This window comes from Strigops habroptila, chromosome 4, assembly GCF_004027225.2.
Source record: "Strigops habroptila isolate Jane chromosome 4, bStrHab1.2.pri, whole genome shotgun sequence".
Lineage (NCBI taxonomy): Eukaryota > Metazoa > Chordata > Aves > Psittaciformes > Psittacidae > Strigops > Strigops habroptila.
Genome location: NC_046358.1, coordinates 33,953,831 through 33,979,455, shown reverse-complemented (window position 1 = coordinate 33,979,455; position 25,625 = coordinate 33,953,831). Strand labels below are relative to the sequence as shown.

Genomic DNA, 25,625 nt, shown 5'->3' with positions numbered 1-25,625 from the left:
ATGCAGTGAGGACTGTATTTGAGTGTAAGGGAGAAATTCTTGTGAGAGTACAGTCTGACTTTATGGTCAAACACATTTCCCAGGGCTGCACGAATCAGTACCCCGGTGGGCAGGAGCATGTCTGGGCTTGCTTATAATTTGCCAGCAATCTGTCTTGCCCTTCCAACTTGTTGTTTTCTTCTCTCCCTTTCATTTTCCCTGCTGGTCTTTAGCATGTTATCTGGAGTTAATGCTGCAACAGGGCCTCTAATATGACTGAAGAGCTACTGCAACCAAACTCACTGAGAAATTATTTTTAATGAGCAAAAGCATTGCACTGAAGCAGTGAATTCCTTCTCTAAAACAACAAAAAAGATCCTTACTGTGGAAATCCTGCAGTGCAAACTCCTCAGATGAATAGCTTGTTAGAGGATAAAGCAGTTAGGTGAATAAAAGCCTGATTACGTACCTGGAGGTAGACTGTAATAAGAATCAGAACAAGTGAATTAATAATTTGGTTACTGCTTCTGACTGCGGGCTGTGCCTGAGCAGTCTTTTCCAGTACCTACTTCTAAAAAAGTAGAAGTATTACAGGAGGCAGAGTGTTCAGAAGAGGATTTTGATCTGCGTTTGAGTGCTGCTCATTTGTTTCTGAGCTGGGAAAGCGGTAAGGAGGCATTTCAAACTGTTGTCTACATGAGGGGGTCAGTTTGGACACGACACATGACATCTCTCCTGTCTCACTAAGACTGTTTGATGGTAATGTGCTAGAATGACATGACATCTCTGCACAGGCTGGCAGCATGATGGCGCTGCATTAGATAGCTATGGTAGGGAATGCTTTCACTCTTATCGTGAACATCATGTTCCCTTTGGTCAGGTGGGGCTAGTGCCAAAAAGCATGCACCATGCTATCAAGCTCCCAGAGCTTCCTCCTAGCTCCAGCTGTGAGGAGCTGCTGCCTCCCCTGAGCTGCCTGCTCTAATCACAATCCCCAGCCAGCATTTATTTATCTTGGAGTAAGTGGTTAGTGTTAACCTCACGTAGACTTAAGTGCTGCTTGCGCACTGCTTCGCATTTATTTATTCCTCTTTCCCTTTAGAGTCTAGCCCCATTTCCCTTGGGAGTTTGTGCTGTGTTTCTTTTTCCTATTTATTTATTTATTTATTTTTTAGTAGCTGTCAACATCTTTCCCTAAAAGCCAGCAGTCACATATTGAAATCCAGGTGTAAGTGTGAAAAGCTCACATACCAAATAAGCCATCATTTTGTTTGGGATATGCCCACTGGATCATTACAGACCATTCCAGATCAGTGCTGCCAAAGAGAAGGAAAATCCTGGAATCTATTCCCAAACTGGAAAGTACTTTCTTTCCATTTGGCAGCACAGGGCTATCCTTCATCTAAATACATCCAAAAAGCCCAGTGCCAACTGAGACTACCTCCGTTGTGCTCATCACCACTCAGCTTCCCACTGTCATCCTGGGTAATTCCCATCACTAATCCGCTAGAGGTCCCAGAATGAGGATGGCACTACCACCTCTTCTAAGTTACTGGTAAGCTGCTGTATGCAGCCTAGACTGTTAGCAAAACCTCTCTGTCCAAAATAGCTCATGAATGGCCTTTTTTCTGATCCAGTTGAATTTCTCACCTTTTCCTGTTCCATGTAGCTGGACTTTGCATTTACAGTGTAGCTTCTGTTTGGCTGCAGGGAAAATCTCATCTCTGTGCTAAAGACAAAGTAATAATTTTCCCCAATGCCTGGCATACACACAGCAGTCATCTTTTATGTTTTCCTCACTGGTAATTGCTACCTTCTCTCTTCTGATTGTTGGTTTGTTTTTTTTTTTTTCCAGATAAACAGCATTAGTAGATGAGCTCTGAGCAAGCCTCTAAATGAAACGAGTCATTGCTTTCACCTGCAGTTTTGCACAAAGCCTCTGAAGTTTTAGCTGTTGCGAATCTGTTCTTCTACTTGTCACAGATCTTCCTATTGCGTTAGTGATCAGATAGTGTGACTCTGCCTACCTTTTTTCTTTCTCCTTTGTAACTAAAGATGGCTTAGCATTCACTTTATTAAGATAATTTAATGTAAATCTATGCCGACAATGCTTTTTCTTTAAGACTTTCTGCCTGATGGTCTTAAATCACATTTCTGCATGTTAATGAATTGACTTTAATAGCTTCCAGTGGAGGAACACATGAAATAAGAGATTTTCCCAAGGTTATACAGGCAGTCAGTGTCAGAGTCCCGTCTAGCTGAACCCTGTCTTTTGGCTTTGAGTTAAACTTTTATCAGGGAGTTCACTCATGTTGTAACAAATCATAGTCAGTGTATTAAGAAACTAACATCTGAATCAGATGTCTAGAATTTTACATTTTAGTAAGCAAAGCAGCAAAGAGCACAGAAAAGCATAGGAATAATAATGTCTCTTTTTCATAGAATTTTTTGGTAAGTGTGACTGCCACCTCATCTGGATAGGAAGAACTTTAGTTTGTGTGTGTGATGTGCTGTCTCTTTTCAATATAGAAACCAGAGATGCACCCGAAGTAGTAAGTCACCGTTAAAGCACTCAAGTTTCAGCAAGTGCATATATGCATCCTTCTTTACCTTTCTGTTTTGTAAAAAACTCATAAAAAAAAGAAATTATTATCCAGTTACACATACTCATTTTTCTTCCTTATACCCTCCAATTTAATCTGGACCAAAATTTGTGCTTTTATTGTAATTAAGATGGTTTTGTTTGGTTTTTAAAGGGAAAAAAAGCCTGCTTCCCTTATGCCAAGACTGCTGTAGATAGTCAGGAAATACCATGTGCAAATGTGGCTCATTGTGGTGTTACCAAAAGTAAGTGCTGAGGTTTGGGTAGTGTTTTATATTATTTCCTGCATCCCATTTGGGGCTGTTGTTTAAGTAAAGCTAAGGTAGCCAAAGCTCTGCTTTCTGAACTGAGTGTAAATCTAGAGTATACCACTTAAAAAGAATTAAAAAAACCCCTCTAGCATTCAAGAGTAATTACCCCAAATACTGCTATAGCATGGTTCTTGTAAGCAGCAGTGGAAGTCTGTTATAAAGTAAACTACATTCTCTGGGATTGTTGCAGATTTATAACGTAACAGTTGAATAATTTCTCCCATTTCATGTTACTCTTCCATCTGCTGGGACACTTCAGCACAGCAGCATCCAGGCACACTTGATACTTCTGTATTTTCGAGTAGGGTACCGATTCAAATACATATATTCCCTCTACATAGAAACTAATCTGTGGATACTCCCCTTGAGGCTGTTATTCAGCCTGAGCACCCCAAAGCCTGGCCCGGCATCCATTACAGAGGGGCGGGAGCAGAGCAGAGCAGCTGTAATTGGGCTCCCTGGGAACAACTGGATTTGACCAGCACACTTACATAACCTCAGCCTTGCGTCCTTTAACGGCAGGCATCTTCGAGAGCTGAAGGAACTACAATGATTTTTCCTAGGGGCTCAAGCAGGTCACGAATTTCTTCCTGCAATGAGCAATAGGCAGTCTGAAGCGACAGACCCTGTCCTGGCATATTCTAAGAACTGTTTCTAAGAGGAGAGGTTGCAGTGGAGCAGCCAGGTGCTGTGTGGGGCTGATCGTGAACAATGAAAAATATTTGCCAGGGCAAATACTATTCTTTCTTCCTCAGTGCTTGGGGAAAGGGGCTCTTGAGACAAGGAGAGCTGCTCATCCCAGCAGCATTCCCCTCAGCTTTGCTTTCTATCTGAAAGCTTTGAGAATTTTATGGGAAAGCATTTGAGTAGTATCTAATGGAGAATTAGGCAGGGATGCTTGCAGAGAAAAGAGCAGGAGACGGGCTTTCATGATTGAAACAGAAAGATAAGGAAATATATACGTAACAGAAGAGCGGTGGAAAGGGAGCCCTGAGAATAGGCTTAGGAGCCGGGGGCTCAAATTTGATTTCTCACATCTTATTCTGTTGGATAAGTCACATCACCCTTCTGCCTGATTTTTTCTTATCTGTATAATGGAGGACATATTACATATCTCTGTTTAAGGGGAGGTCTGAGAATTAATGGATGCTGATAGAGTGCCTGGAAGATGAAAAATGCAGAGTATTACCACAGCAAATAGTAACCCCTTTGACTCATTTATGATCTTATTACCACCAAATGTCTCTCTGGCTTCCTGTCACTTCAACTAAGCCTCCTTCTGATCCTATTAAAGGCCAAGGGGAAGATCCTCAGCTAGTGTTAGTTGTCACAGCTCCATTGACTTCAATTATTTCTCTTGCTCAACATATTTCATCCAAAGCACTTCAAGTATTTGAGAGATATTGGCCAATTAAGCACCACAACCTTTACGGGAGGTACAGAGTCCTACCACGGTTAGAGAAACTTAGAAACAAAAGGTTAATCAACTTACCCAAGGTCAGGAAGAAGGCATACCAGAGAAAAGAAAATGGATCAAGAGTCATGCTCCTAATTCTGAAGGTTGCTTTGGCCAGGTTTTGTTCCATGTATCAGGGCGGATCAGAAGCCACTATTCCAAGCTCTGCCTTTTTCAGCTTTTTACTGTTATGAGGCAGAGCAGGACTCACTTCCTTTTCATGCTTTCACACACTCTTAGTTTTATTCATTCTCATTTTATTTGATGTATCGTAGGAAGAGAATTATGGAGGCTATGCATACAAAAGCTGATTCCTCAGCTGGTATAAATTAGAAGGACTTCCCAAAGGCAATGGGAATATGGTGACTTATACCTGAGGATCTGGTCCTTAGGGCTTATTTCTGACAGAGTATGGCTATAAGATGCCTAGGGATTTTCAGTCTCCAATCACTTTCTTATGCACACGCTTTCGGAAGCTGTGGGAAGCTAAACTGCCTACTGGTGGTGATTGCTTTCCCAATATATTGCAAGCCAGGACTTTATCATCATATGTGCAAATGATGCTCAGTAAGCTGGTTTGTGCCCTTATGCCTGATGAAAGTCCAAAATGGCTGCATCAAATGGTGGTACTTAGAATAGCCCCAAGTGGAAATAACTTGAAATATCCACGGTAACTCTGCTGTTTCTGAGATGGGATTTTTTTCTTTTTTTCCCAATGTAGGGAATGTTTGTGCAATTTCAGCATTTTATTCTGCAAATTTAGACCCTCCTTCAGGGAAGCTAGTGAATGCTGTGGTAGTGGAGTTTAATTTATAAATAGCCAGCGATGAGCATGGAGGAGAAGCAATGAATAACTCACAGATGGAAGAGTTGGAGATCAGTTGTGACATAATAGCAGAGCAGCAATACAGAGCTGAGGAGCAGCACTTGGCTGGGTCAGCACTCAAAGAGAATACACAAGTGCAGTCTTTAATTATACATACAGTTGTAAGTCCAAAATAAACTTTTTAAAAAAACAAGCCAAAACAAACAAAACCAAACCCAGTACTCACCCTGTGAAATTTGCCACTTCAATGCAGTGCTCATAGCACCCAGCTAGAAAATAATAATGTTATTGGGTTTTTTTTATTTAGTTTAATTTTAAAGCTACAGGCAAGTTGTGAAGAGGAAAGCCTGTCAGAGCTATGAGAAATTAGGTGTATCTATGAGCATGAGATCTTCATTTCCTGAAGCAGCTTTAAATTCTCATAGCGTACTGTCTTTGTAAACTGAGTTAAGACCAGAGTATATAAAAATACCAGCTATTTACTGTTTAGGTAAAGAATAATTGAATCTAAAATGTGCTGTGTTTTTATACTTGGGGAAAAAAAACAGTCCTATCTCTGTAAAGCTCATGAAGATATTTACACTGAAGTATATATATGTAAGGGGGTTTGTACACACATCTAAGTAAATGCAGGTCAGTTCTGGGAGAAGCCAGGTCTAAGAATTCACAGGAGCACTGGAGGAAAGGCTGAGGTGTGTGGAGAGGGACACAAGGGGGGGATAGGGCAGCTAAGGAACTTTGACTGGTTATCTCTGTAATTCCCTTTCTGCGCCTCTACACATGTGTACTTCAGAGCTAAGAACTAGTTCTAAACACCCCCTACTGTCTAAAATCCTGGAAATTTTTTTCTTCATCCCTATGCTGAAGTTAGACATTACCTTGGGCTAGACTTTCCTGACCTTTTCACCAAATATATCTTGATATGAAAACACTTGGTCAGGAATCTTCATGATTTGAAAGGAGATGAAGCTATGAAAAGTAAAAGGCTCCATCCTTCACCTCCAACCTGGAAAACAGTCTGGTTTTTTACTTCTCCCATGTGGAAAACATACTCCCTAGCAAAAGGAAAGGGAGATGCGCACACTTAAAGTCAGTAGCCACTTATGGGCTATGTTTGGCCTATATCAGGCATATGCTCCCTCTTGGAAATTTCTATCACATGTGCTCTCCCATACCATCTTAGCCTACATTTTTTCCACTGCCATGGGAGCCAGATGTCTTGACTGGGAGGAGGAGGAGGAAAAGGAGAACTGTTGATCTGCGAGGAACCCAGCATAAGAGAAATCAGGAAGTTGTTCCATATGATTGATATGTCCAAACACGGACTTGGAAAATGTTGCCTGACTATTTGGAGGTGCTGTCTCTTCAAGAATATAATGGTGTGCCATGGAATGAGCAAAGTCTCTGACCTCAGAGAGTGAGCACAGGGTGGCTTCAGGTGTTCCCCATTTACCCTCAGTGAATGCGTAGGGGTATAGAGCTCTTAATGGGGTATAGAGCTTTTAAGGGGTATAAAGCTAAGAACAAATACACTTTGTAAAGTGCTAGAATATTGTTAGGTGTAAAACCCGTTTCTGTTGACAAGTGCGAGCAGTCTTTACTGTTCAGTTAACAGGACCCTAGGCACTTCCTGCTCATTGGAGGAATAAAAAAGCAAGAGTTAAACAATTAATTAAAGAATAAATGTGCAAGCTAATACTTTTTGCTAGAGCCTGCATAATTTAGGCACAGACCTGCTACAGGACACTGAAAGGCCAACTTTACTGTTACGTGGCATTTTAGAAGTCTAAAGGCACTCCTTTTGCAACACTATCTCAAAGACTTAGAACTGACCTGGTCAACCTGAGTCGATAGGAATATAGTAATGGGTTTGTGCTGTATAATCATACTGCCTTCTATATGACAAGCCTGGTGGGGTTCAGAGAACATAAATATAAGGCTTACGTTTTGGACTAATTAAAGCCAATGCAACGTCACTTCCTCCTTGCACAGCCAATGCCTCAGAATTAAGTCCAGTATCCTTTCCTGGAGATTTTCCCATATGGGCCCTGACAGTCTTCCCATCCTTGAGGCTATGAGAGTGAAAAACGTGCAAGCATTGCAGTCCTGGGCTCATGCAGAGGCATCTCCCTCAGGGGGATCTACGATTGCTTCCATAAAATACCACTCCTCCCCTCCTATATGTTGGGAAAAGGGAGAAGCATCAAGGCTTGGGTGGCTTGTAGTGGGCTGCTGCCAGTTGAAAGGAGCTGCTGCCTTCATGTTACTGACCTCCACTACCTCTTTGTAGGAAAGGTAAGAGCAACACTCCTAAAAGAAAATTTTTGTATGATCATAGGCTATATAGTTGAGGGGTTTTCTGGCAAGGTCCTCCTAGAAAGGTTATAGCTAAGGAATAAACCTTTTCCTTTTCCTAAAAAGTTATTTTCATCTGTGCTACAGTGCTGACTATGTATCTACCTATACTTCAGGAGGTCTGGCCAGGTCCTTGCATAGAGAGCTTATACTGATTGTTGCTGTGGCTGGCCTCTCCAAAACCGTGGTCTGTTGCATATCTCTCTGTGCAGCAAAGGATATTTAGGACTCCTGCTTGACATGAGTTGATCCTTGGTGGACAGGAGTATCCTGTCCATCTTGCTCCTGCCTCAAATGCTGTTATCAAAATGTCATACCAAGACTATGTGTCAAAGCTTTTGAAAATGTACACCGTACTAAGAAGCAAGAGGATGTCATATGAGGACATGGTAGGTGTGGGTCATTTTGCATGACCTGGTGAGGTATACAGGAGAGGCAGGCATTCTTTCTGTGGGTCATTCTCAGAGAAAATCCCTGGATCTCTCTGTTCAGGTAATATTTTCTGGTCAGGGAGAGGGAATGCTATAGGAGCTATGTACCACCTGGCTGGTTCAGTGTCACTTCTGACATTTAGCTAATATATAAATATGGTTCTCACTCTTATTTTTTCCAGCTCTAAAGAAATGTTAAAATGTATAAAAGCCATCATGTTATCATCAGTTTTGATGATAGCATTAAACAGTGTATTAAAGCATTCCCTTCGGTGTACAATTCATACCTCTTAGCCTGGAGGTGCATTTCTTATTAAAATGTCTCAGATCCACATATTGTGAAATAATATTCACTGAAATTCCCCCTTTTTATTTATGTATTTAAAAGAAGTTGGTAAGGGATTTGGGGAAATAGATGAATTTACTGCCTGGAAATAATGTAACATCGTAAAAGGTACAGTGCTTATTATGAGAGTTATGTTCTAAGAGATTTTTAGGTATTTCATTCAAATGGGCTTTGAAATGAGCACTGTTCTAGATGGACTAAAAACTATCTGAATGTCCCCAGGGACAGTGTGCTGAGTTGGAGATAAGGGGACAGTAGAGTTGTAAGGTCCTTTAGAAAAGATTGGGCTGCAAGATTTCCTTTTGCTTCCAATCAAAACAGTCAAGACTTACCGAACTAGTGGTTTTGATACCTCAATTTTAATGATTCGAAACTGAGTTTTAAAACTGATTGCAGAGGGTGGTGGTCATGCTTTCCCTGAAACTCGAGTTCCTGTAAGGGTTCTCAGTTCAACACCCAAATATTGAGGTACACTAAAACATCAGTCTGGTGGAATGGCTGCAGTGTTAATGTGGGAAGGGGTTAAGTAATAGTCATCAGTTTTGGTGCCAACCAGAACTGCAAGCCCCAGAGCGGAAAAAAAAAAAAAAAAAAAAAAGGCAATATGATAAATGGTCTGTGTTGGTGGATTTGCCAGAAGAGTTATGTGCAGAGCTAATTTAAACAAGCTTATTTCTTGTGCCACTGTGGGGCACAGATAGCCACTTAGCTATCTGGGGGGAAAAGCACCTTTTTTTCTTGGTATAATTGTACGTGAGAGTTTTTCCTCTGAAGTGCCAAGTCCTTTTCAAAGGTAAGCAAGAGGTGAATAATTCACCCAGCCAGGGCGATACAGGGTTCTCGTTTGGGCTCAGGTTCCAGGAGTGCCCAAATTGCTGCCTACTCGGGGCATCGTTGTGGAATTGCAGAGGTTGTTCCCTGGATAGATTTGCCCTGCAAGATCTTGCTCTTACCAGACACATGTGCGCTATGGCAAATGGCTTAATCTTCCACACACACACTCTATTTCCTTCTTTTATAAATCACTACTTCTTTTTAATGTAAAAGTTTAACAAAATATGACTTTTGGGCTTGTAAAGGTCTAGGCTTCTAGGATGTAAGTGACAGCCTCCCCATCCTGTTATCTGTGCTCTGTTTTGCTTGCTGTTCTTTGGCACTGAAAATGTAATCAAAGTCATGGGGCCCCAGTGGACCTCAACTTGTTGATTAGAATTGGATAAACTAGTCAAATTCTGGTGGGAATGAAAGGCATTTATGATGACTACCTGGCATTTTTCTCTGCCCTTTTTTATGTACTTGTCACTGTATTTTCCCACATCAATCTCATAAAACATTCCTTTGCTCATGATTGAAATATTGATATTATCCTACAGCAAAGATAAAAGCACATCACAGAGCAATATGGCTTGGTGATAGAATTATCTGCAGTACACAGAAATCTCTACTGATGTTTAGGGCTAGCATGGTATTAAACACATTACTTTTGCTGACAGGCATTTTCATTTCCATGCATCATGCAGGTAGGGGAATTTGAAGGAAATCTAGTTTTCAGTTCTAGCTTTGTTCAATAAAAAATGTAAAACAGAAATGCTGGTGGATATGGTAGCAGCTCTTTAAATCAAAAGGAACTCACTGAAAGTTTAAGTAAGTTTCAGAGATGGCTATGTGGTTTAATGTGTTTATGCATAAGTTTGTATATCTATTTACAAACACATTTATACAGAAATATTTATATAACCCCTACAACAGTTCCATATTTAATAAATCTGAAAGGACTGGGGACAATCCAAAATCAAGCAGTTAAAAATCAGTGAACTTCGTGCTCCTTTGGTATGGGCTTTATGAGACGATCATTGGTAACATCTTTATTCATTATTTCCCCCCTATGACTTTCCACAATGCTGCGTATGGGGAAAAAAACCCCCGAGCTTCTGGCATAAACTGGAGATTTGCTCTCAAAATGACTGCCTTGTACCCAGGATGCCTGCTTTGATTTTACTGAAGCAGGATAAGTAGTGAATGAGCCAGGGGATTCATACGAGGGAGGGAGACCTCTTGAGCAAAGCATTGATCAAGGGGCATCTTGTTCTGTCTATCCCTCTTCCTTCCCCAGGGTCACAGTATGATGCTGGATAAGCTACTAAAATCAATTTTTTCTCAGGCCATCCCTGATTTATGTGTTCCTTGTGTTCTGGTCCCCAACCTGAGATCGTATAGCTTGGATGGAAACAATATCGAGCCCTGAAAACAGCAATCAAGTCAGCACTAAATGTGCTTCAACTGTGTAACGTGCCATAAGGTGCTAAGTGCTCTGTGTAATCAGAATTTGCAATCTGAAATTGCACATTCAATACTGGTGGGCATTTTGACTTAATTCCCCTGTTCCTGAGCTCTACATTTGTAAAATGAGCCTATCACCTCAGAAAGGTGTTGTCCAAAGTAATTAGTTTTTGCAAAACAGTCCATTGCTCTGCTGAGTGGCACCACAGAAATGCCTGTGTGGAAATAAATTACTCTTCAGAGCAGGATTAGTATAGTGTGTAGGAGAAGGGGCCACAAATGAAGCAATGCAGATAAACCATAGTATCAAGTAATGGCACCTTAAACAGGCAGTATTCTTCCTGTGTGCTGAATGAAAGTAATGTCAAAGAGAGTAGTGTATGATCATGTAATTAGAGGCTGTATCAAAACATAGATGCATGAAAACCAAGGACTGCTTTTATGCTGTATTTGTGCAGGAATTTATACATAGAAATCATTAATACAATTTATAAATAGAAATCAACAATATTAAAAATAATAGTCGTTGCTGTTGGTAGGATAAGAGAGAATCTGATGTAATGGCTGGTTCTTGGGGCAGAGATGGTTCCACCCTGACAGTCTGTTCTGTCCCTCATTGCCTCAGCAATGCTCTCTGAAATTTTTAGGTAACTAATACGTGCTTTCTACGTACTCTGTGGCACTAAATTCCTTGGGAATAGTTTGATACTATACATTGTGCAAATATAAACCATTCCTGTGTACTACACAGTTTATTTGTGGAGTTGCAGATTTTGGAATAGTATTTTCGTATGTTTCCAGGGTTACGTGTTCATTGTAGAATAAAACTGAGTGATCTGCTGCTGTACTGAACAGACCCAGAGCTGATCAGAGCATGCTGGACTTTTCACACTCTGCTCGGTTTAGGGACATCAGGTCTTCTGCAGCCTTGAAGGCAGTAGCTTTGGAGCTGGAGACTTTGAGGTCTCTTGCTACCATTACATAGTTGGGTATTCTGCTAGCAGTCTGCCATCTCATTGCTAGCAGGCAGTAAATTGTATTTAGTGTGAGACTTACTGTAAATGCATACCCCTTGCTTGAGGACATCATGGAGGTGAATTACACATGAGATCATCCTGGCCAGGGCTTCTTATAGCTGCTTTTGCAAGGGGACTGCTGAGGTTAAACCACGTAGTTTTTGTGATTTAGTCTTTCCTGCTGGATATGACCTCAACTTTTTTCTCAGGTCTGAGCCTTGACAGTTAGAAAAAACCCCAGCACTTCCCTCTCATCATAAGGTCAAGCATATTTGATCTGGTTAATTCCTAGAAGGTGAGAAAATATATATATAATTTTACAGAGTTCCTTTTAGAGCAGAAGTACTGGAAGAATGACAGTTGTCACCATTTCCAGCTAGACTGGAACCTGCTGTCTTTTGAGGTCTGTGAGAGAAGTGGTTATTTTTCTCAAGAAGCAGTGAAGCAATGTAAAAGTTTTTATTTTAATTCTGTCCAAAAGGAACAAGCCAGGGTATCTCCTGCCATCCCCTTGAATGTGCCAGTAATGAATCTAACATATGAATATGTAGATTCTACATGTAAACACACCCTACAAGCAAAGGTTGATTCTGCGCAGTGGCGTTACATCACCTCTTACATTACCGCTTGTTGTAGGTAGTGTTCAGGTCAGTGCTACTGAGCATGTTTCTTTGTATGGCAATTCATCCTGTGTGCAGGGTTCCAGGGGACAGCGTGGGGGATCATATGGCTGTAGGTTGTGCAGAGCCTCTGTGTACATCCATCATTTTCAAGGCAGCAGGAAAGCTCTTTTTTTTTTTGCCAGGCTTTAGCTGCAGGAGCTTGGATGTGCCTCCCCCTCGGAGCTCCTGTTGGCCTGTCGCACAGGGAGTATTCAGCATTCATTTCTGCAGCCACCTGGCAGAGCACCAAGCCTGCAAGAGGGCTTGAGAGAAAGCATAACCCTGTTTAAAACTACTATGGCTCATCAGCAGACTGTGGTATTGCAGAAGAAGAGAGGTAATGTGGCTGCATAGTTTATTCTTATGCAAATAAGGTGCAGCCAGCAATAGTGAAAAGTGACTATTTCCTGAAATCGAGGAATGCTGCAAGCAGCAAGGTAAAGTGTTGAGGTTATGCAAGTGCTACTCTTGCTCCTTGTCCCATTGTAACCCATCAAACAGGGAGAAAAGGAATACAAACAGAAAAGGAAGGACATGGGTGGTCCCAGGAGAGGGGAGACAGAGGAAATAGGTCAGATTCCCAGGGGGCTTTTAGTTTTAGGAAAGCTACGGCAGTGCAGAACACTGTTGCCTACCCAAGTTTTAGCTGGATGAGAAGGCTAGTAACTAGCAGTGGCCACAAAGCAACTCTACTTTAGCTTTCCATTTTCTCACTCCAAAGGCAAATAAATGCGTATTTAAATGATCACAGCAGTTAAATGCTGCTCCAGTGAAGTAGCATTCTGTTACATATGCCTAGCAAATACCTGCATGTGCCTCTGCAGAACAGAGATTCTAAAATGTTCACTGATCAAGAATTCTGGTTGTTTTTTTAAAATGTGAGATGTCTTTTTATTGCTAGTGCATAATTTAATTTTGAGGCCACTGGTGTCTGATGTGTATCTTAAAATCTGAGCTCCCACAGGCACATGGTGTGTCATATCTACTCGTTTATTTTTTTCTGAAACTAAATTTTCTAGCTATTACAGATGAAAGCATGAAAACATCCCCCCAGTTCCCCTCTCCCCTTCCCCAAGTCTGAAAGGAAAAGGCAAATAAAACAAATGCTACTATGTTTAAAAAAAAATAAAAATCACTCTTTTTGCCCTGGGAGCAGCCAGCTCTCAGATTTGGGCTTTAGAGGCTGATAGCTTTACTAGTCCGAGCTTCTGGATTGCAGCCTGGAATGAAAAGGCCCACATTTCTGCTTGGGAATTAGCAGACTGTGGCAGATGGTGAAAAAAGAAAATGACCTTTGTGAGACTTCATTTTTCCAATGTAGACAGTCTCTTTTGAGTTGGGTGCCAGAAGGGGCAGTAGTTTGCAGTGGAATCATTTGCAGGGGTTGCTTGCAGAGGGTCACTTTGCACTGAACCCGAGGTTTCCCTTCTGCCATGCCAGCTCTCCTAAATTCGATGTCTGAGTCTGCTCTTACATGCTCAATTGCAGCATTCTTGCAGATTTTATGTGTTGCCTGTGTTTTTGTAGATGATGTGATTACTTGAAGAATAAGTTTTGTCTGATTTATGCCATCCCATCTCAGGACCACACATCTCACGTGACAGTGGTGTGGGGTACCATAATGATTTAACACAGTTCTGCTCCCACTGCTGCACAGTAACATCATTTTGCAGCATGTTTTGTTGAACAGACTATAAAATGTGATAATTTCTTTGAGGCCTATACTTGGCTGACGAACAAAAGCAATGCTTCTCCTGACATCTTTCTCATGAAAATGCAACCTATTGTCCAGAGCACTTTTTTTTATTTTTCTTTTACTGAGAACACCAAGATATGAGCCAGACCGAGGAGATAGGAGTGACCTTTGGATGACGAAAGGGTCTTGGTGGTTGTACTAAAAGGGAAGGAGCTGATTCATTTGGGCCACAAAGCACAGTCGGACTCTGCAGTTTTCCCTAATTCTCTAGTTTGTAGACTAGCCAGTGCTGTGTGCCCTCATCCGTTACCACACAGCTCCCATAACGATTTGCCACACCACCCATCTTTCTTAGCATGACATACCTACAAGAGTTATATCTATATGAGCACCAGTATGGAAGCTTGAGCTGTTCCCACTTACCCCTTTCTAAATGACGCTGACCCAGATGCACTGTCTGTGGCAGGGCTGGTGTTTTGCAAAGGCCTCGGCACAGAAAACTGTGGCAGTGCTGCAGCTTCTGGGGTCACAGCTCTTCACGATTAGTCACTGTCTTCAAGCCCATGCTAATAGTAAAGAACCAAAGCAGTGAATTTGCTTTAAATGCCCCCTTCTTTTTTTATTTTTTTGAATAAAGGAGCCTGCCTTTTCTGTTACAGAAGGGCCCCTTAGGTCTGCTGATGCCATAGCTTGAGGAGCTTTCAGCATTGTCTTTGCCTACATGTCTACCTTTATTCCTGGCTTCCCCGGACAAAGCAGTACTATGGTGAAGGCTGCTGCAGAACACTGGGACTCTGCTGTGGGTCACTGCAGTTAGCTGGTCCCAGGAATGGTGAAAGGCAGTGGTCTGAGAGAGTGTGCCTTGTTTAATTAGAAAAAAGAAAAGAGCAATCCGTTTTAGATATGGGAGAGAAAAAGATTTGGAAAGCTTTTCACTTAACAAGGTTCTTCTGTGACACTTAGATGCATTTATACGAGTTAAAAAGGAATTTGGCACCTTCCCACCTCACTCAACAGGCTTAAGAGAGAAAAAGCAAATAAAAAGACAAGACTGCTTGATACGTTGCTTTGTTTTGTTCACATGAAGTGTTGTGCCCGTTGATGTTGGCTGAGCCCGTTGATGTAGGCTGAGCCCGTTGATGTAGGCTGAGCCTATTACAAAGGGCCTTGACAGAGGAGTCATATTCAGTCAGGTCCAGGGCTTGCTTTCTAATGAGGAAAGATAATTATCGTGCCAATCTCTGATTGCTCTTTACTAGGCACATTTAATCTGAGCGAAGATAGGAGTATCTTCTGTCTAACACAGACTTGAGAGCAGGGGCAGCAGGCGTAACAGAGTAATCACTCTGAAGGATTTTGTTCATTATTTCCCAGGAAGAGGGGAAAAGTCTTTGTGTCACCATTTCTCTCTCTCTTCACTACTCTTGAGTTCAACTTGTGCAGTTTGACCTTAGTAGCCCCACTTCTCCAAGCACCTTTAGATCCCATCAAAAATGCTCTTGACAAGCATTTATTACTGGGTTTGACAGCCAAGTAGTTTCTCTCCCCCTCCACCCCTTTTCTGTTTGAAAGAGAAAAGCTGAGGTGCGTTTGATGGGAATCTGGTGATGTGCAGTATTCTCTGAGGCGTCTACTCCCTTGGCTGTAGAGCTGTGTGAGCATGGCTATAGGTTTGCATACATTTTGGTACATTATAAATGATCTCAATAGATGTGCACACTACCTACCTGGGTTCATATGCATGAACGTGCTTGCATCTTTTCTTTAAAAAACACACAAGTGCCCATCCCAGGTGAGAGTGTATGGATGAGCTCATGCTCTGGGGGATGTTTACTTTTATATACCTGAGTGCATTCATGTCTACAAATTTGTGTCTTCTGATTATATAGGAACACTAAGACTACAGGGCCAGCTGTGATTTTGAGAATTGTCTTAGGAATTCTTGTGCCATTTTCTTAGTTGCAGTGTATACAAATTCATGAAGCTCCTGGTTTTGCACACTTCTTCATAACATAGATTATCTCACTGATCCTCTTTACGACTTGGTCCTACAGTCACACCAGAGGGGTTGCCACTGAGTTGGGAATAACTGGCTCTGGACAGCACTGTATAGACGATTTTGCCTCAGGGAGAAAGGCGAACAGAACTAGATTGTGAAATATAGCAGTTTAGGAAATTGCATCTTCCTTTTAGGACAAGGTACTGGGTTTCTTGAGCAACTTGGTCAGATATTGGTCAGAGCAACTTGGAACAGGTTGGAAATAGCTCCAGCTAATTCTTAAAGTGTAATTTTAGTAAGAGTTCATTTATTTTGTCTTGTACTTTACACTCAATTCTTTCATAACACCTCAGTGTTTCATGTTTCCAAAAGGCTGTAGGTTTCTGCAGTGGAGACGCACAATGAATGTGAAGACAACTGGTGGAACAGTTGTGCTTCAGATGCTGAGGAAGTTGGTTTTGCATGTTAGCTGGATTACTCCAAAATCAGTAATGGAAAAGTTGGCAGGATTCACACGCTGGCTTTGGCTATCAGCACTGACAACTCACTGCAGTGAATGGAAGGATAAAGACCTCTTGAGCCTGCGGTTTTATGGTACCTGCAGCTTATCACTGCATTGGTTTATATATGGTTCAAGATCTTGTCCTTGTATACTGCTATATCAAGACCAGTATATCTTGATTCCATAGTCCACAGAACAGGCAATTTTTCTTGCACTGTGGCAAGGTTCAGGAATGGGGAAGAGGAACACCCTGACCTCTTTGATTCATTCACACTATCCCCTGCTGCACAAATTTCTCTAAGCATGGGATGAGGCACTAAAGTCGCACAATTGGCGCTGAGTGGAGAAGGCTGTGAGTAAATCTTATTGATCCACATCCCAGTGTCCGGCTGCTGAAACAACTGTTAAAACAGGGGTGTCTAATTTTAGCTTTTGAAACAGCTGGGCAAAGTGTTGGCCATGTTTTAGTATTTTTTGCTTAAAGAGGAGGCAGGTGGCATTCTCTGAACATGCCGCTATTGAATTAGAGAGGCCTATTAATATTGGTGAGTCAACTTAACTTAATTCTCTCAACCTGCTAACAAGAGCACTTTGGAAAGGATTGGAGAAGAATGGCAGGGTACCTTGAATAAACCAAAAGGGAAAGAGATTGCAGCATGTGTGTTCTAGCAACGGCAATTTAATCAATTTAGGTGCATCTGTGCTACCTGTCACTTTTCTGGCTGCTTGTATTTCTTTTGCCTGGGTGATTTGAAGCATGTATGTACTAGCTGTACTTTTTAAATGAAGGCATACTCCATTGAAGTAAAGATTATACGTGCACATGAATAGTTAGGTGTGTGTGAAAGAGAGAACATTAAAAAAGCCAACAACAGCCCTGCTCTGAGTGATTCTGGTTTTGTTGCAAAATCAAGCATTCAAAATTGAGGCATACTGGAAGTAAATGTAACATCTTTCCCTTTCTGCGTTCCTTTTGGTCTTGAATTACAGGATCATGTTATTGTGGACTCCTGATTTGTTTGTGAGGCAGAAATAATCACTAAGTGAAACACGTTTGTGTAGTTAGAAAATTCTGTAGTCTGTGAAACCCCCGTTTTAGTTGCTGTAAAAATTACGGTGTCTGAATAAAGAAGAGGGAGAAGAGGGTCTGGTAATTAAAAGAACTTGAATGCTACCATGGGTACCGAGGTTGTTTTCCTATCACTGCAACAGGGTTCTAGAGTAATACATTCTTCCCCCAAATCAGTGAGTATGTTACAGAAGTGAGTGATGGACAGCAGAAGTAATGGATTGTTATCAGTGTATACTTTTATATTGGTCTCTTTGTGTCCCTGAGAACAACAGCTTTGAAAGCTGATCACTATAAGTAGTGAGCTGTTAATCCCCACAAAAAAAAAAACTCCTCTGTTAGAGGTAGAGGGGATAAAGAGAAGATATTTTAAAAATGAAGCAATTTATTTCACATTCTTGTGCAGCATCTGATCTGCTAAGGAGGGTATAAGAAGCATCTAGCTCCTCCAGATGTCAGCTATTTAGAGAGACACACACCAGAAGTTCTGTGGACAACAAATGACTGAATCCCACGCAGGATGCTCTTCTTGGCAAGAGAAGAAATGGGAGTGAGTGGGTGAGGCTGTGTGTGTTCCTGTGCAGGATGGGATGGGCAATTACAAAAATGGGAGATAGAGAGGGAGAAAAATGAAGATGGATGATGATAAAAATACTTGCTAAATGCCAGCTGTCCTACTTGGATGGTGTGGGATTGTTGCCTGGGATAGTCTCAGTGCTTTGTCTAGTCTGATTTTAACCCTATAAACTTTTTCACCATGACTTACATAACCTAAGCTATGATAAACTCTGTATAAGCATCTGGATATGTATTATTTTCAGCCTGTAACTAGCGACCTAAGAAAACCTGATAATGAGAGCAATTTGTTGTAATACAGCTTTCTGGGAAAAAGCAAAACAAAATGATTAGACTATCTGCTGCTGAAAGCAGAAGCTTTCCAGGGACATATTTCTTTAAATCAAAATTTTGTATAATAAGTTCTTTAATGCTTAGCAGCATTTCTGGGGAGGGATCAGAGAGTCTCATAGAACCCACAAATAGCCAGATGGTTTGGGGGCTCCCCTCAGATGCCACCTATTTCCCCAACAGAAGTTGGAAAAATGCTGTCATACTAGTTTTGAAATTTACTTGTGTAGTATTTTCCTGCTACCTTGAACTGCATTAGATAATTTATTTCTTTTTCCTGTGCAATTTCTGTTCAGTGGTTGGCTCTGACACCAAAGCAATGTCTGCGGGTGAAGAAGAGAGGCAGTATCCCTGCCTTTGTGTTCTAGCCAGTCTAGGTCCTGTTGCCAGCATTGGAGAGTAATGCTTAATCAAAGTGGCACAGAATTTCTCACCTTTTAAGGTTTCCTTCTGTCATGCTTTAATTAAAACATGCTTCATTACCATATACCTGTAGTACAGATCTAAAACGCTGAATTGCCCATTTCATAGCATAGTCTTTGGCTTTGGTACTCCTTTTACAAAAGGTTTTTTGCAATCCAGCCCATAGTGAGAAGCCAACATCCTGCAACTTTAACTCTTACATTGCTTGAGGCCATACTGTACTAGTGTGGATATATAGTGTTATGTTAGTCTGGTTTTCTAAGGAAATGACACTTCTGCAGTCACTCCATTTGGCCATAGCCCCTTTGGTCACCCAGCCAGCAACCACCACATTTGGCAGGAGCATTGAAGCCCCAGAGATACTGAATTTATACTGAGACTTGTTCCTCACCCCTAGTGAGGCATAAGGGCTGGTCCACCAGCTGGTAGGCTTGCAGCTCCGAACCTGCCGCAATACAGGCTGCCTCTTTCTCATCCAAAGCAAAGACATGAGGGGGGAAGGAAATGAAAGGTGATACAGGCGGGAAAGGAAATATAACGAAAATCTGAGCACATCAGAGGAGGGAGTATGAGAGAATGTGGGGGGGAACTGAGGGTGATGGGGTGACATTATGGCGAATATGGGGGGGTAACAAAAGGGAAACTTGAAGCCCCAATTCCTACTCATTTATTTCTATAGTTCTGCTGCTTGTGGAACAACGTGTTTTCAGGTAGCCAAGAATATCAGATGCCCTCTTTTTATCTGCCTGCTGCTACATTTCTGAGGATTACATCTAGTGTAGGGTCTGGTAGTGGGTAAGAAGCTTCTTGGTGCAAGAAAAGGTGTTACACAGAACACCTGTATATATGTTTATTCTGTTGATCACATACTGCTTTCCATCTTTTGGGGGGATTTTTGGTAGCTTGAGCTGTCACAGAATAGCTACCTTCTAATTTTTGTGCAGGAGGAGATCGGAATGCAGAGATTAATACAGCAACAAAATGATTCAGAGTTAGTCATCCTGAAGACCACTCAGATTTCTTTCGTCCACACAGTACCCACTATAATTCTGCCAGTACCCTGGAGGAGTCAATGACAGACTGTGTGTTGCCATCCTAAGCATTCACTTTTGGTGACTGATATAAAAAGGGGAGGGAGGTGAAATGTGGCAACTAGTTAAAACGATGCAAACCTAATTATAACTTGAGGGATGACTTAAGGGAGGAATTGGCCCAAGGTGCAGATGGCTTTTGTATGACCAACTAGAAGCTCGGGGGGGGTGGGGGGCGGGGAAGGTGTCATTCTTCAAGTAAGGTCCCTTTATGGGTTATGCAGGCATTTCCCTATTTTCTCCTTCTCTGGTTTCTTCTATAGTTGCCCCTGGCTGGTAGTCTGAGGAAGGGATAAAGAGGCTACAGAGGAGAGAGCGAAGCAGAAATACATGTGTGCGCTTGCACATGTATTTGTATGCATCTTACTACTTTAAACGTAATCCCTGCATTCCTCTCATTAGCTTTTGCCTTGGCGCTTTACAATGAGTAGCTGGAGTTTTTTCTCTGTCCTGTCCAATAAATATTATATCTGTGTTGCGAGTAGTTTACACCTTATCTGTTGTATACAGTTTATCAGTGAGGGAGCGTGTTGCTCCTTCTCCTTCATTGTTTCCACTTCCTGATTCTCTGCCTGGTGCTTAAAGCCCATGTACGCCCAGTGTCTGCACTTGCTCTGGTGTTAGCAGCTCCAGTGATGTTTTATTGCTGCTGGGTGCCTCCCCCTACACAAATCCCCTCCCATTTTGCTCACAGATGAGGGTGCTGGGTAAAGGGAAGTGTTCAGTTTGAGGAAGCAGGCTTTTTGCATCCATGTGACTAGCATAAACACTCTTTGAATCACAGGCAGGATGGAGGATTTGACAAGGAAATTGGTGGTATCTCCGGAGACCTGCAGCACTGGAAGAGCTTGTGTGGGTAGAATGGAGTTTGAGACCCTGGGGAATGATAGGAGAGTGAGATGCTTCAGAAGGAGAGAGATGTTTTTAAAGCAGGTCATGCTTCTTGCATTTATTCTTCCTATTGTGCTTTTGTTGAGGTTCTATGCTGGAGACCAAGTGTCCTAGTAAGTCCTGTGATCAGTTGCCACAAATGGACTTGGAGTGCATTTTGCTTCCATCCATTTGATTTGTTTGTGTGGGTGTGTTGCATGCCTTGAAGCCAGGGCCTGAATTTAGTAATATTAAATATATCAGCAGGGAACAGATAGTTGATGCTGTACTACTACCCATCCCAGCGCATAGTGACCTAAGCTGCATTTTCTGGAAGTTGCAAAACCTTTAATAAATCTTGGTGAAAAAGGCCTAGGAACTCGTGGACCAAGGCTTAGCTGTATTTTCCATGTTATAGAATATAAAACTGGAAGTAGCCATGAGGGCGCTAATGTAAGCCCTCCTTCTATGCAAAAGGGACAAATGTCTGACAAGTAATGTAGATGGGAGTATCATCAATGAGATACATGAAATAATTGTTCTGTATGCAGTGCTCATGAGACTTCATCTGAAGTAGTACATCCAGTCTGGAACATTGCTCTTCAAGGAAAATGTAGATATTTGGAAAAAGTCTCTAGAAAACCAGCAGTAATGAGCACAGTTTAAACCCCATGTATCTCTAAGGTACAATAAGGCAAATGTCCTTGTCTGGGAAGGAGGGACATAGAAGTAGTCTTTAAATACGTAAGTGATATCTGTAAAGAGGAAGAAAATAATCTTTCCTCTATGATAGGGCAAGAAATAACAGACCGTAATATTGCATAACCAAAAATACGTGTCTGTATGTATGTGTGAGTGAGGGAATTACAGGCTGCTAGGAAGAGACTGTTTAGAAGGCTGATATTTCAGGCCAATTTTAAACTTTAAAATGAAACTTTAGTGGATTCATTAATTAGCAACACACTTTATGCTAATGGTTAATTCTCAGTCATTATCATTAATTATTATTTTATATACAAACCTATTAGCCTTTAACATTTATGCCCTAAATTAACTGTAACTATACAGTACCATAGAGCTGATTGTGTATGGTTAGCACTGTCACTTTCCCAGAAGTGGAGTCTTCAACTGCTAACAGTGCTGCTTCTCTTGTTATTTTTTCCTAACTTGCTTCTTGTGTATTCAGCAGGATGCCTTGCCTGTTTGCATCCCTTATGCTTATCTTGTCCTTTGTTGCAACTTTTTTATTACTTGATTGCCTCCTGTGAGCAACTAACCACGTCTTGTTTGCTTATTTGGTGGTCGTGTTGCTCACATAGTTAGAGAAATGCTTATAAATATATGTATCTCTCTCTTCACACACACCATCACGTATATGTATATTACATACTGCTGTTAGTTACAATATTTTAGTACGTTTATATGAGGGCACAAGGAAAGCTAATGCTAATTATATCCTGATTAATGCATTTGTAATTTATAGGTGTCACAAGCCACTTCTTTGACTACAGCAGATTTGTGAAAAAGAAAAAAAAATCTGTTGATAAAGTTGAGCACTGATATATACTGCTCCCAGAGGCACTGACTCGTCATCGCTGTTAGACATCACCAAGAATTTGTAGGTAAAGTTTATCCTGCCTTGTCACAGAGAGATGGACTGGGTAGCCTCCTGAAGTTCCTAGCTGTCTCGTCTATTTTGAGCCTAGTTACCTAGAGGGAAGAAATTAATTTCTACTGTGGTTGAGAGCAACTGGACCGCATACTGTACCCACCTGTGGAGGTTGTGTAGCACAGGCACTGCGTGTGAAAATGGCTGTTTCCTTTGGGTGAGGAGAAGGCCATCTAATAGTCTTATTGTTCGTTATGTATGCCAGCATGTTGGTTTGCCACAGGCCATGCAGCATGGGGTCTTTCAGGGTTAAAAGCAGAAGAATGTGTCATCTTTTGTCCTTCCAGTTTTTTAGCTTTGGCTGCTCTGACCTTCTTTCTCTCTTCATCTTCTGCACACTGACAAGGCATACATCTTAGGAAATTACACCTACCAGCAGCTCCCACACGAGCAGGCTTGGCCACGGGAGACTTTTCACTCTTTGTCTGGCTGGCAGTGAGACACTTGTGTCATTGAAAGATTTTACCCCTACATCTTTCTTTGCTTTTCTTTTAATTCTTTTTTCAGCAGTTGGGAGACTACAGCAAACACCAGACGCCTGGCAGTTATTGCTGTAAGATGAACAGGTGATTACAGGCAAAAGCCAGGCAAGATGATAGGTGGAAGAGAGAAGAGAAGCAGAGGGGAGCCTGTGCACAGTGTGTATTAGAGAGCTCACTTTTCATTAAGCACAGAAGCCAGTTTAAGGGAGCAAAAGCAACAGTTTTTCCAGCTTTGCCTTTCTGTGTCAGACAAGATTTCTTTGAGTGCAAAAGGAAAATAGAAGTCTCCTTTCTGCTTTCATGGGTAAAATTTAAAATCGTTCCCTATTTATTGCAGCAGATATTTTAACTTTGTCTATTCCCTGTCTCTTTTTACTTCAGCCTTTCAGGTACTATTTAACTTTTAGAACTCAGGCCTCTTAAAAATAATTTCCCAGCTCTTCCACACTAAGAATTTGTGACATAAATGTTAGTTCTGCAGTGCTAATATTTAGCCACTAGTGTGTAAGGTGCTGGACTGGCATAGGCCACCTTGGAGATCTAAATCTAGATCTAGAGAATAGATATAGCCAAGGTGACAATAGGTCACACATCTTCCTCTGTGATCTGCTGGTGTGCCTAACCTCTCACTGCTGTGAGAGTCAAGGCAAGGGATTGCAGCAGCACACACCTAGAATGGTAACAGGCTGTTCGGCTTCAACTTAGCCTTGCCAACACTGATTCCAACCATAGGGAGAGTAAGATACACATTTTTTTGTTTCCATAAACATAGTAGCTACTTGCATTCATCCACCAGTTGCTAGAAGTTATGCTAGAGATGAATTTGGCTCAACATAAAATCAGGCTAATTGCACAGTTGGTTAGAAAGTCGCCTACTTATAAAAAGGGGCTGTTACAAATGACGGAAATCAGCTCTCAGCACATCTACAGGTCACTACCATCCTATTCTGATATACTTAGTGAAACATAGGTAGTAGAGGTACTGAAGTGTGAATTCTGTGACAGAAACGTCAGAAAATTAAACCATCAGGCTCCTTTCCTTCATTAGTGACTCAATAACTGTTTAAGGTTGAGTAGTGGGCAACCCTGATTTCTTCAAACTTCCAGTTTCTGTAATCTTTCTGAGTCTGAACAAACCTTTGAAGAAAAAGTCACATTGCCCAAAATGACACAAGAAGTAGAAGCAGGTTCTGTTTCTCTGCCTGACAAGATCTGAGCAGCTGCCAAACTGAAAGGAGGTAGATTTAGATTACATATCAGGAAGAAATACTTTACTGTGAAGGTGGTGAGACATTGGCACAGGTTGCTCTGAGAAGCTGTGGCTGCCCCCTCCCTGGCAGTGTTCAAGGACAGGTTTGACAGCGCTTTGAGCAACCTGGTCTAGTGGAAGGTGTCCCTGTCCATAGCAGCGGGGTTGGAACTAGATGATCTTTAAGGTATCTTCTAACCCTAGCCATTCCATGGTTCTGTGATTGAACCCAATTTCTACTGAGAGTAAAAGCAATAGATGCAGTTCCAGCCTTCCTGGAGGAAAGAGGTCTGCAGCAGCACAGGATCAGTTTTCTCTTGTGAGCTGAATCTGCCTGATAGGTAGACTAGAGTCTGCTTAGCCCTCTTTGATAAACTACCCCAGAGGCAGACTAAAGTGTTTGTGAGACAAAAGGAGAGATGGTAGGTACTTGAGTAATCGGAGCTCCTCATTATGATTGAAGTAAACCAAACCTCGGCATCCATCATTTAACACAAAGCACATTCATAATTACTGATCTTGTAGATGGTCCAAACTGTGAGACTAATCTTGTCCTAATTTCTGATACAGCTTTAGGAGAAAGGATGCTTATTGGTGTCCTGTGCAGGTAGCCAAGGGTATCTGCGGCACATTCAGTAATTTTTGAATGGAAACTTACAAGCCTATGGCTAAAAGCAGTTGCATTAGTTGTTCCTGTGTGAAGCTGCTATTGCCAGTGTCTAAGCCTTTCCATTCCATTCACACACTAGTGGACTTAAGCCAAAAAAGGTACCATTTGCTCATAAAACTTGTCAAGCAATGTTAGCTCATTCTTTTCCAGCAAGTCTGCAAGCTCTCTGGGGAAGGGCTTCTCTGCTTCTGTTAGTTTACATAGTGCTGCGTACACTGGCTCATCCTTTATACACGTTCTAGTAAATGGGCAATTCTAACATGTTATTGTCAGTTTGCAACAGCAAATTCTGACATTGCCTCTTTCCCAATTGATCAATGCTTATAAAAAACAGATACATTACTGTATTTGTGTGTGTGTGTCCCCACACTTGTTCTTGCTTGTTTCCACTAACATAGGACCATATGTGTGAAATTTCAGAAAATGAAAATCTGAACTTTGCAGGATTTCTGGCCCTTAAATTGGACACTTGACAGAACTGAGTTTGTGTCCTCATCTTCTGTCAAAGCTCCCGGCGGTTACTGTTGCTATTGGCTAACTTACTGCTCGCCCAGGCTAACTGGTTGTAATCAGCTTGCATTTTGCTTCTCACAAATGAACATCAAGGGTCAGATCTCCCTTCATGGTTGTCAATCTACTGGGTCTGTTGAATTTACTTATCCTGACACGAATGAGAACAAAACGAGGCTCCAAAGCTTCTGTATTAGTTGCCTGTGGCAAACTGTGGTCCCTTGG

General features: G+C 41.6%; 1 protein-coding gene across 39 annotated transcripts in view; it reads left to right on the top strand.

The window, feature by feature from the left end:
- The window catches only part of NRXN3 (neurexin 3), a 997,539-nt gene that overhangs the window by 600,131 nt on the left and 371,783 nt on the right, over positions 1 to 25,625 (top strand). The window lies entirely within an intron of this gene.